We start from the raw sequence: 11348 nt of genomic DNA on the forward strand, positions 1-11348 counted from the left end.
ACGTAGGAGGGGACAGGAAAGCTGGTGATAGGGAACCCAAGGTTGAGAAGGGACAGTGTTGACATGTCATGGGGTTGTTAACCATTGTCATAGGACAATATGTATACTAACTGTTTAATGAGAAACTGTTCTGCAAACCTTCATCTAAGGTACAAAAAAAAAAAAGAATTATCTATGTGAGATCAAATTGATAACAGCAACTCAAAAGTTTTGATGGGAAGCCTAGGGGACAGTGAGTTGAAGATAATGGTGATGGAATAAGTTGGAAAAGGATAGTGAGAATAGCAGCACAACTGGAAGAATTTAATCGATGTCACTGCATTGTACATGTAGAAATTTTTGAAACAGTGTATCTTTGGCTATGCACATTTTCACCAAAAAAAATGGTTGAGAAGGGAGAGAGTGTTGACATGTCATGGGGTTGTTAACCAATGTCATAAAACAATATGTGTGCTGACTGTTTAATAAGAAACTATTTGTTCTGTAAACCTTCACCTAAAGTACAATTAAAAAAATGGGCAAAGGATATGAACAGGCACTTCACCAAAGAAGAAATTCAGACAGCTAACAGATACGTGAGGAAATGCTCACGATCATTAACCATTAGAGAAATGCAAATCAAAACTACAATGAGATACCATCTCACCCCAACAAAACTAGCATTAATCAAAAAAACATAAAATAATAAATGTTGGAGACATTATGGAGAAACTGGAACACTTATACACTGATGGTGGGAATGTAAAATGGCACAACCACTTTGGAAATAGATTTGGCACTTCCTTAAAGAGCTGGAAATAGAAGTACCATAAGATCCAGCAATCCCACTCCTTGGAATATATCCTGGAGAAATAAGGGCCGTCATACAAATAGATCTATGCACACCCATGTTCACTGCAGCACTATTCACAATAGCAAAAAGATGAAAACAACCTAGGTGCCCATCAACAGATGAATGGATAAACAAATCATGGTATAGTCACACAATGGAATACTACACAACGATAAAGAACAATGATGAATCTGTGAAACCTCTCATAACATGGATGAATCTAGAAGGCATTATGCTGAGTGAAATTAGTCAGTTGCAAAAGGCCAAATATTGTATGATACCACTATTACAAGAACTCAAGAAATGGTTTAAACACAGAAGAAAACATTCTCTGATGGTTACGAGGGTGAGGAGGGAGGGACGGGTATTCACTAACTAGACAGCAGATAAGAATTATCTTAGGTGAAGGGAAGGACAACACACGATACAGGGGAACTCAGCACAACTGGACTAAACCAAAAGCTAAGAAGTTTCCTGAATACAACCAAATATTTTGAGGGACAGAGTAGCAGGGGCGGGGTCTGGGGACCCTGGTTTCAGGGGATATCTAGGTCAATTGGCATAACGAAGTTTATTAAGAAAATTTTCTGCATTCCCACTTTGGTGAGTGGCGTCTGGGGTCTTAAAAGCTAACGAGCGGCCATCTAAGATACATCGATTGGTCCCAATCTACCTGGAGCAAAGGAGAATGAAGAACACCAAAGACACAGGAAAATATTAGCCCAAGAGACAGAAAGGGCCATATAAACCAGAGACTCCATCGGCCCGAGACCAGAAGAACTAGATGGTGCCTGGCTACCACCAATGACTGCCCTGACAGGGAACACAACAGACAGTCCCTGATGGAGCAGGAGAGAAGTAGGGTGCAGAACTCAAATTCTAGTAAAAAGACCAGACTTAATGGTCTGACTGAGACTGGAAGCACCCGGGAAGACATGGCCCTCAGACTCTCCGTTAGTCCAGAACTGAAACCGTTCCCGAAGCCAACTCTGCCAACAAAGATTAGACTGGATTATGGGACATAAAATGATACTTGTGAAGACAGTGCTTCTTAGCTCAAGTAGATACATGAGACTAAATGGGGTAGCTCCTGTCCAGAGGCAAGATGAGAAGGCAAAAAAGGACAGGAGCTGGTTGAATGGACATGAGAAATCTGGGGTAGAAAGGAGGAGTGTGTTGTCACAGTATAGGGAGAGCAGCTAGGGTCACATAGCAATGTGTGTATAAATATTTGTATGAGAAACTGATTTGAACTGTAAACTTTCACTTAAAGCACCATAAAAAAAAACAATAACTAACTGGCAAAAGCATTTGCAACACAAATGACAAGGGCATAATTTACATAATGTACAAAAAAACTTTATAATCAGTAAGAAAAAGATGAACCAGCACCCACACATCAAAAAAACTGGCAAGAAAATGAACAATTAGAGAAGAAATAAAAATGATCAATGAACACGGAAATACGCTCGATTTCCCTAAAAAATAAATTCAGATTAAAACGGCAACTAATTATTTTTTTTAGGAGATTGGCAAGTTTCATAGATTGATAAAAGCTTCTGTTGATGATGGGTATGGGAAACAGGCACCTTTATTCTCTGTCAGTGGGAGGTAAAAGTGTCATAAACTTTGGGAGGGTTATTTGAAAACACCTATTGGATTTAAATGTTTGAAACCTTTTACCCAGAGATTCTACTTCTGGTAATCTTTCCTACAAAAATAATGATTACAGGAAATATGGCTGAAAATCTCTCAAATTTGGTAAAAGATATGAACTTACAGATTAAAGAAACCAAACAAACCTCAAACAGGATAAATTCAAAGACATTCACACAAAGACACATCACAGTTGAACTTCTGAAAACTAAAGACAAAGAAAACCTTGAAAACAGTGAGAAAGAAATGAGACATCTTTCTAAGGGGGCTTCAAACCAGTTCGTTCTGTTTGATCCCTTGCTAAGAATTTGCATTTCTAACAGGTTCCCCGGGGATGCTAATGATGCTGGTTAGGGACCAATTCTGAGAACCACTAGTAGAGCCCAATCAGAAACCAAACCTCTTGCTGTCAAGTTGATTCAGACTCATAGTGACCCTGCGATTCTGACTCATAGCGACCCTACAGGACAGAGCAGAACTGCCCCATAGAGTTTCCAAGGAGCGCCTGGTGGATTCGAACTGCCAACTTTTTTTGGTTAGCAGCTGTACCTCTTAACCACTATGCCACCAGGATTTCCAACAGTAAACCACTGGTTCTCAAAATTTATTATACATAAGAATCACCTGGGGATCTTGTTAACATGTAGATTCTGATTCAGTATATCTGGGGTGGAAATGCAAATTATCAGCAGGGGTTCAAACCAGAATGAACTGGTTTGAAGCCCTGCTTTCTAATAAGGGTAAAAAAAATTGAATGACACTGGATTTCTCATCAGAAACCACGGAGGCCAGAAGGAGGTGGCACATTTTCCGAGTGCTACAAGTAAAAAGCTGTCAACTCAGAATTCTATATCCAGTAAGAATATCCTTCAGGAATGAAGGGGAAATCAAGATATCCTCAAATGAAGGGAAACTAAGAGAATTTGTCACCAGTAAAGCCACTCTAAAAAACAGGAAGTTCTCAAAGTAGAAAAAAAAAAGTGATAGAAGAAATCTTGGAGTATCAGGAAGAAAGAAAGAGCAATGGGAAGAGCAAAACTATGAGTAAATACAATAGATTTTCCTTCTGATCCTGAGTTTTCTCAATTATGTTTGACAGTTAAAGGAAAAATTATAACACTGTCTGATGTGACTGTCAATGTATGTAGAGGAAATATTTAAAATAATAATATTATAAATGGAGGAGGGTAAAGGGAGAAAAGGTTTCTACACTTTCCTCAAACTGCTAAAATGTCAACAACAGTAAACTGTGGTATGTTATGTATATATATAACATAATACCTGAGAAACCACTAAAAAAGCTATACAAAAGTATACACTCAAAAACTATAAATAATATGACCTCATTTATATAAAAAGACAATAAAAGACAAAGTACAGAGACCAAAGTTCATCAGTGGTTACCAGAGGTGTGATGGAGGGGAAGGGGGATGGTTATTGCTTATGGAATACTGAGTTTTGGTGTACGGTGATGGAAAAATCGCATTGATTAAGGGTAGGGTTGCACAGCCAATTATTGTTAAGTGCTATCAATAAGTCTTACACCTGTGTAACAAGTTGAATTGGCAAAAGTTGTGTGATAGATATATTTATAACAACAACAACAAAAAGAGCAGCTGCTGAGGTTGCTTATATATAACCAAACACCTCATAGGTTTTGGTCTCTTGGTTTGGAGGTTTAGGGTCATGGTTTCACGGGACATCCCAGTCAATTGGCCTAATATCATGTTTAATGCTTCTGATCTATCTCCTAGTTCGTTGCATTGTGCCTGCCTGGGGTCTTAAAATCTTGCAAGTGGCCATCTAAGGTACAACAATTAGTCTCTATTCACCTGGAGCTACAGAAGAAGGAGATTCAGGAATAGGAGGAGGAAGAAATGGAATGTGTGGCTAATTGCCTCCAGGAACAACTGCCTCCTCTGCCATGAGACCAGAAGAACTGGATGGTGCTTGTCTACCATTACTGAACATTTTGATCAAAGATTTTATAGAAGAACCCTGATCAAAAGGGGGAGATGCAGAACAGAATTTCAAATTCTCCTGGAATCCAGATTTTTTAAAGCCATGGAGGCTGGAAGAAGCCCTAAAACTATTGCCCTGAGATAATCTTTAAACCTTAAACCAAAAATATCCCCCGAAGTCTTCTTAAAACCAAATAATAGTTTAGCTCAACTAGTAAAAAAAAATGTTTGCCTTGAGCATTATGCTCTTTTAAGAACTATTTATATGGCTTAAACTGACAACACCAACTCAAAAGATAGGAACCTCAGGGGGAAGTGAGTTTGGGGAAGGAACAATTCAGAAAAGGAGGGTGAGAATGGTTGCACAACTCTAAGAATATAATCAATGTCACTGAATTGTACATGTAGAAACTGTTGAATTTGTGTATTTTTTCTGTGTATATTTTCAACAACAAAAAAAAATTTAAAAGAAAAAAAAAACTGTAGATAAACCAAAATGGAATACTAATGAATGTTCAAAGAACTGACAGGCAGGAAAAAGAAAACGGAAAAGTGAAAAACAGAGGGGATATTCAGAAAACAAAAAATAAAATAGTGGACTTAAGCCTTAATGTATCAATAATCACACTTAATATAAGTGGTCTCTAAATAGAGGAATTAAAAGACAGGTTGACACAGTGTATATAAAAAAAACATGATCCATCCATATACTGTCAACAATATACTTCAAATATAAATACATAAGTAGAATGAAAGTTATGTTTAGTGAAATTAGTCAATCACAAAAGGATAAATACTGTATGATTTTACTAATATGAAATACCTAGAATAGGCAAATGTAAAGAGATTAGAGTTTAATAGTGATTACCAGGGGTGTGAGGGACAGGGTAAGAAGAGATTCATTGTTTAGGTAGCACTGAGCTTTTGTTTATGGAGATGAAAAACTTGGCAACAGAAAGTGGTGATGATTGCACAACATGATTGATGTAATTGGTTTTATTGAACTGGCAATTGTGTTCTCTATGTTTTTTTACAAAAATAAATAAAAGATGTAAAAGATATTCCATGCATATATTAATTTAATAAAGTAGGAGTGGTTATATTGATATCAGATAAAATAAACTTCAAATCAAAGTAAACCACTAGGGACAGAGAGAAACATGACATAATGATAAAAGGGTCAATCCACCAAGAAGACAAGGCAATCCTAAGTGTGTATGCACCAAACAAAAGAGCTGCAAAATATGTAAAGAAAAAATTGATGAACTGAAAGAAGAAATAGACAAAACCACAATTATAGCTGGAGACTTCAACACCCTATCTCAACAATTGATAGAATAACTAGATAAAAAAAATCAGCAAGGATATAGAAGAACTCAACAACACCATTAACAAACAGAAATCTAATGGGCATTTATAAAACATTCAACCCAATTAATAGCAGAAAACACATTCCTTTCAAGCTCCCATGGAACATTTACCATGTGTCTTAGTTATCTAGTGCTGCTATAACAGATATACCAAAAGTGGATGGCTTTAATAAAGAGAAATTTATTCTCTCACAGTCTAGGAGGCTAGAAGTCTGAATTCAGGGTGCCAGCTTCAGGGGAAGGCTTTCTCTCTCTGTTGGCTCTATGGGGAAGTCCTTGTCATCAATCTTCCCCTGATCTAGGAGCTTCTCAGCACAGGGAGCTCGGGTCCAAAGGATGTGCTCCCTTCCTGGTTCTGCATTCTTGGTGGTAGGAGGTCCCCCTGTCTCTCTGATCACTTCTCTCTTTTATATCTCAAAAGAGATTGATTTAAGATATAACCCAAACTTGTAGCTTGAGTTGACTAACATAACTGCCTCTAATCCTGCCTCATTAGCATCATAGAGGTAGGATTTACAACACATAGGAAAAATCACATCAGATGACAAAATGGTGGACAATCACACACTACTGGGAATCATGGCCTAGCCAAGTTGACAGATATTTTGGGGGGGACACAGTTCAATCTATGACACCACAATAGACCATACTCTCAGTCATAAAACAAACCTCAGAAAATATAATTGAAATACAAAGTGTGTTCTCTGACCACAAATGAATCAAACTATAAATCAATAACAAAAGTAACAGGAAAGTATCCAAACACTTGAAAACTAAATACACCTTTAAGAAATCCATGGCTCAAAGAGGAAGTCTTAGGGCAAATAAAAAATACTTTGAACTGAATGAAAGCAAAAATACAACATATAAAAATTTGTGGGACACAGCTAAAGTGGTGCTGAGAGGGAAATTCATAGCACTAACTGCTTATATTAGAAAAGAGAAAAAGTCTAAAATCAATAATCTAAGTTCCTGGCTTGTTACTAGAAATAGAAGAGCAAAATAAACCTAAAACAAGCATAAGGCAGGCGATAATAAAGATAAAAGCTGAAATCAATGAAATTGAAAACAATAGTGAAAATCAATAAAACAAAAAGCTGATTCTTTGAAAAGACCAATAAAATTGACAATAAAACTGACAAAGAAAAAAAAGAAAGATGACACAGATTACCAATAACAGAAATGAAAAAAGGAAATATCACTACAAATCCTACAGACATCAGAAGGCTAATAAGAGAATACTATGAACCACTCTATACACATAAATTTGGTAGCATAATGAAATGGACCAATTCCTTGGAAAGCATAAACTACCACAACACACCCAATATGAAATAGGTAACTTGAACACCTTTTAAAGAAATTGAATTTGTAGCTTTAAAATTTTTGAAAAAGAGATCTCCAAGCCCACCCAGATGATTTCACTGAAGAATTTTATACCAAGCGCTTAAAGAATAATTAACATCAATTCTATACCACCTCTTCCAGAAAATATAATAGGAAGGAACATATCCAAACTCATTTTAGGAGAACAGTTACCACGATACCAAAATCAAGCAAAAATAGCACAAAAAAGCAAACTACAGACCATATTTCTCATGAATATAAATGCAAAACTCCTTAGAAATATATCAGCAAACAGAATTTTTAGCAATATATAAAAAGTAGTGGACTCTGTGGAAAACAGTTTGGTAGTTCCTAAAAAAGTTAAACATAAAATTACCATATGACCCAGCAATTCCATTCGTAGGTATATACCCAAAAGACTCAGATAGCTACTTGTACACCAAGTTTCACTGCAGCATTATTCACAATAGTCAAAAGATGAAAACAACCCAAGTGTCTATCAATAGATGAATACAACAACATGTGGTACATACATACAATGGAATATTATTCATGCATAAAGAGAAATGAAGTTCTGCTACATGCTACCACGTGAATAAATCTTGGAAACATGCTAAGTTAATAAGTCCAACACAAAAAGACAAATATTGTATGATACCATTTACATGAAATATCTAGAATAGGCAAATGCATAGATACAAAAGTTTATTAGTGGTTACCAGGGGTTGGGAGGAGGGGTAAATGAGGAGTTATTATTTAAAGGGTACTAAGGTTCTGTTAAGGGTGATGAAAAACTTTTGGAAATAGATAGTGGTGATGGTTGCACAACAGGGTGAATGTCATTGAATTGTACACTTAAAAATGGTTAAAATGACAAACTTTTTGTTATATATATTTTAACCACAGTAATTCTTTTAATATTATATACCATGACCAAGTGGCGTTTATTCCATGGATGTAAGCTGGTTCAATATTTGAAAATCAATCCATGTAATCCACCATATTAACAATCTAAAAATGAAAAATCACATGATTGTACTGATTGATGCAGGAAAATCATGTGAAAAAATTCAGCACCCATTAATGATTAAAAACTACTAGAAAACTGAGAATAAAGGGGAACTTCCTCTATTTGATTAAAAAAAAAACTCTACAACTAAAATCACACTCAATGACAAAAGGCTCATTGCTTTCCCCCTAAGATGAGGAACAAGGCAAGGACTTCTGCTCTCACCAGGGCTATTCAACATTAACACTGGAAGCTCTAGTCAGTGCAACAAAGCAAGAAAATAAAATAAAAGGCTTACAGATCAGAGCAGGAGAAATAAAAGTCTTTCTTTGCAGATGACATGATGGTCTACAGAAGAGAAATCCCAAGGAATCTACAAAAACACTTCCAGAACTAATAAGTGAGTTCAGCAACGTAGAATACAAGATCAACATACAAAAATCAATTGTATTTCTATAATTTATCAATGAACATGCAGAAACAAAAATTTTAAATACAACACCCTTTACAATAGCTTAAAAAATGAAATATTTGGGTAGCAAAGTATGTACAGGTACTGTATGCTAAAAACTACAAAATGCTAATGAAAGACATTTTTTAAATAAACGGGAAAATGTACTGTATTCATATATTGGAAGATCAACATAGTAAAGTTACCAGTTCTATCAAAATTTACTATCAAAATTACAGCAAGAATTTTGTAGATATAGTTATGAGTATTCTAAAATGCATATGGAAAGGCAAAGGAACTAGAATAGCTAAAACAGTCTTGAGAAAGAAGAATAAAGTTGGAGGAATCACTCTATCCTATGTTAACATCTACTACAGAGCTACAGTAATCAAGTCTGTGTGGTACTGATGGAGGGATAAACACAAACATCAATGGAATAGAATGGAGAATTCAAGAATAGATCCACACTAGTAAAACCAGCTGATTTTAACAAAGATGCATAATTCAGTGGAAGAAGGATAATCTTCTCAAATCATGCTGGAGCAATTAGATATCCATATGCAAAAAAAAAAAAAAATCCTGGACCCAAATCTGCCATCTTATACAAACGTTAATGAAAATGGATCATAGGTTTAAATGTAAACATAAAATCATAAAACTTTTAGAAGAAACATAGGAGGTAATCTTTGTAGCCTAGTACTTGTTGAAGAGTTTCAGACATGACACCAAAAGCAAGATCCATAAAAGAAAATAAATCAACAAATTGGACCTCATCAAAATTAAAATCTTTTGCTCTGTGAATGACCCTGCAAAGAAACTGAAAAGACAAACTACAAACTGGTAGAAAATATTTGCAAAATGACTTATCTGACGAAAACTTGTATCTAGAATATATAAATAATCCTTAAAACTCAACAGTGATAAAACAAACAATCCAACTAGAAAACAGGAAAAGGACATGAAGAGAAATTTCAAGGAAATGCAAATTAAAGCCAAAATGAGATAGATGCCACTTCACATCCACTAGGATGGCTATAATTAAAAAAGACAACAAGTGTTGACAAGAATGTGGAAAAACTGGAACCCTCATACAGCGCTTGTAGGAATGTAAAATGATGTAGTTGCTTAGGAAAACAGTTTCCAGTTCCTCAAAATGTTAAATATAGAGCCACCATATGACCCAGCAATTCCACTCCTAGATGTATACTCAAGAGAAATGAAAACATATGCCCATACAATAACTTGTACACAAGTGTTGATAGCAGCATTATTTATAATAGCCAAAAAGTGAAAACAACCCAAATGACCATCAAATGATGAATGGATATATAAAATGTGGTATATCTGTACGATGGAATATTATTCAGCCATAAAAAGGAATGAAGTACTGGCACATGCTACAACATCGATGAACCATGAAAAGTTATGCTAAGTAAAAGAAGTCAGCACAAAAGGCCACATATTGTATGATTCCATTTATATGAAATGTCCAGAATAGGCAAATCTATAGAGATAGAAAGTGGATTACTTGGTTATCTAGGCCTGGGAGGAGTATGAGCGTGTTGTGGGTAATAGCTAGAGAGTACAGAGTTTCTTTTTAGGGTGGTGAAAATGTCCTAAAATTGATTATGGTAATGGTTGCACAACTCTGTGAATATAATGAAAACAATAAAATTGTACACCTTAAATGGGTAAACTGTATGGTATGTGAATTATATTTCAATAACGCTATCATAAAAATAGCACAGTGGCTAATAAAATGTGTCAGTTATTTAAGAAAAAAATATTTGCTTGGAGAGTGGCAAGGAAAGACTCAGTGGAGCCAGTTAAAAAATTAGTACAATAATCCAGGCAGTTTGGACAGGGTGGTCCAGTGTTCTGGGACTTGACCAAGCACTTCTATATGATTATGGGCATAGCAATTCTTGAGCAACCATTACCACCACTTTTCAATTATGCAAATATCCTTAAGCACTTACTAATATATATGGACCTTGCTCTCTCACTTGCAGGGTAAATGAAAATGAATAAAATAAGTCATTCTCCTCAATCAGTCCTGTATTTGGAAAGATAAAACTCATAATGAAATAACTACAACACAAAGCACAACGTGGTAAATGCCCAAAAAAGGTGAATATACAACTGGTAAGGATTTCAGGGGACATATGCTGTTGAACACACTATTATTGCCAACACCATCACTTTTGTCATTATCACCCCCAGCATCAGCAAGAGACATTACTGAGTGTCTAAGTACATGAGCCACTGCTAGGTTCTATACAGAAAACTGGACAAAGTCACTGCCTTCCGTGAACCTATACAAATCTTAATGATGGAAATATTAAGGAAATTTATCTATCCATAAATACACCATACGCAAAAATGCAGTTTTTAGCATGAGGAACGATTCTGTCAGGGAGGAATCACCAATTTCCCTTTTAATTTGAAGGACGACCTCTCGAAATGGTTTTTGGATTTTGTCTTTTTTGGGTTTTTACGGGATGATGATGTTTTTACTGGGTGATCACGTTTTCCAAGCAATTGCGGCCTCCTTGTGGCCACATGAACTCATTACGCCAATTCACAACCTCACTTGGGAGCAAAAGACACAGGTCTCAGCCTGACATCCCCACAGCGCGACTGCATGACAAAGCTGAAGACTAGGCTAGTCTTCAGCCCATTTTAGTGTCCCTAAAACCAGGGGAATCCTTCGGGGGGGGGG

At 35.9% G+C, this 11348-nt stretch overlaps 1 protein-coding gene across 6 annotated transcripts in view; it reads right to left on the reverse strand.

Annotated features, from left to right (window-relative positions):
- CCNB3 (cyclin B3) overlaps window positions 1-11348 on the reverse strand; it is a 165821-nt gene that overhangs the window by 153660 nt on the left and 813 nt on the right. The gene's annotated exons all lie outside the window — the stretch shown is intronic.

The sequence above is a fragment of the Trichechus manatus genome, unplaced genomic scaffold (assembly GCF_000243295.1).
Source record: "Trichechus manatus latirostris isolate Lorelei unplaced genomic scaffold, TriManLat1.0 scaffold00046, whole genome shotgun sequence".
Taxonomy (NCBI): Eukaryota; Metazoa; Chordata; class Mammalia; order Sirenia; family Trichechidae; genus Trichechus; species Trichechus manatus.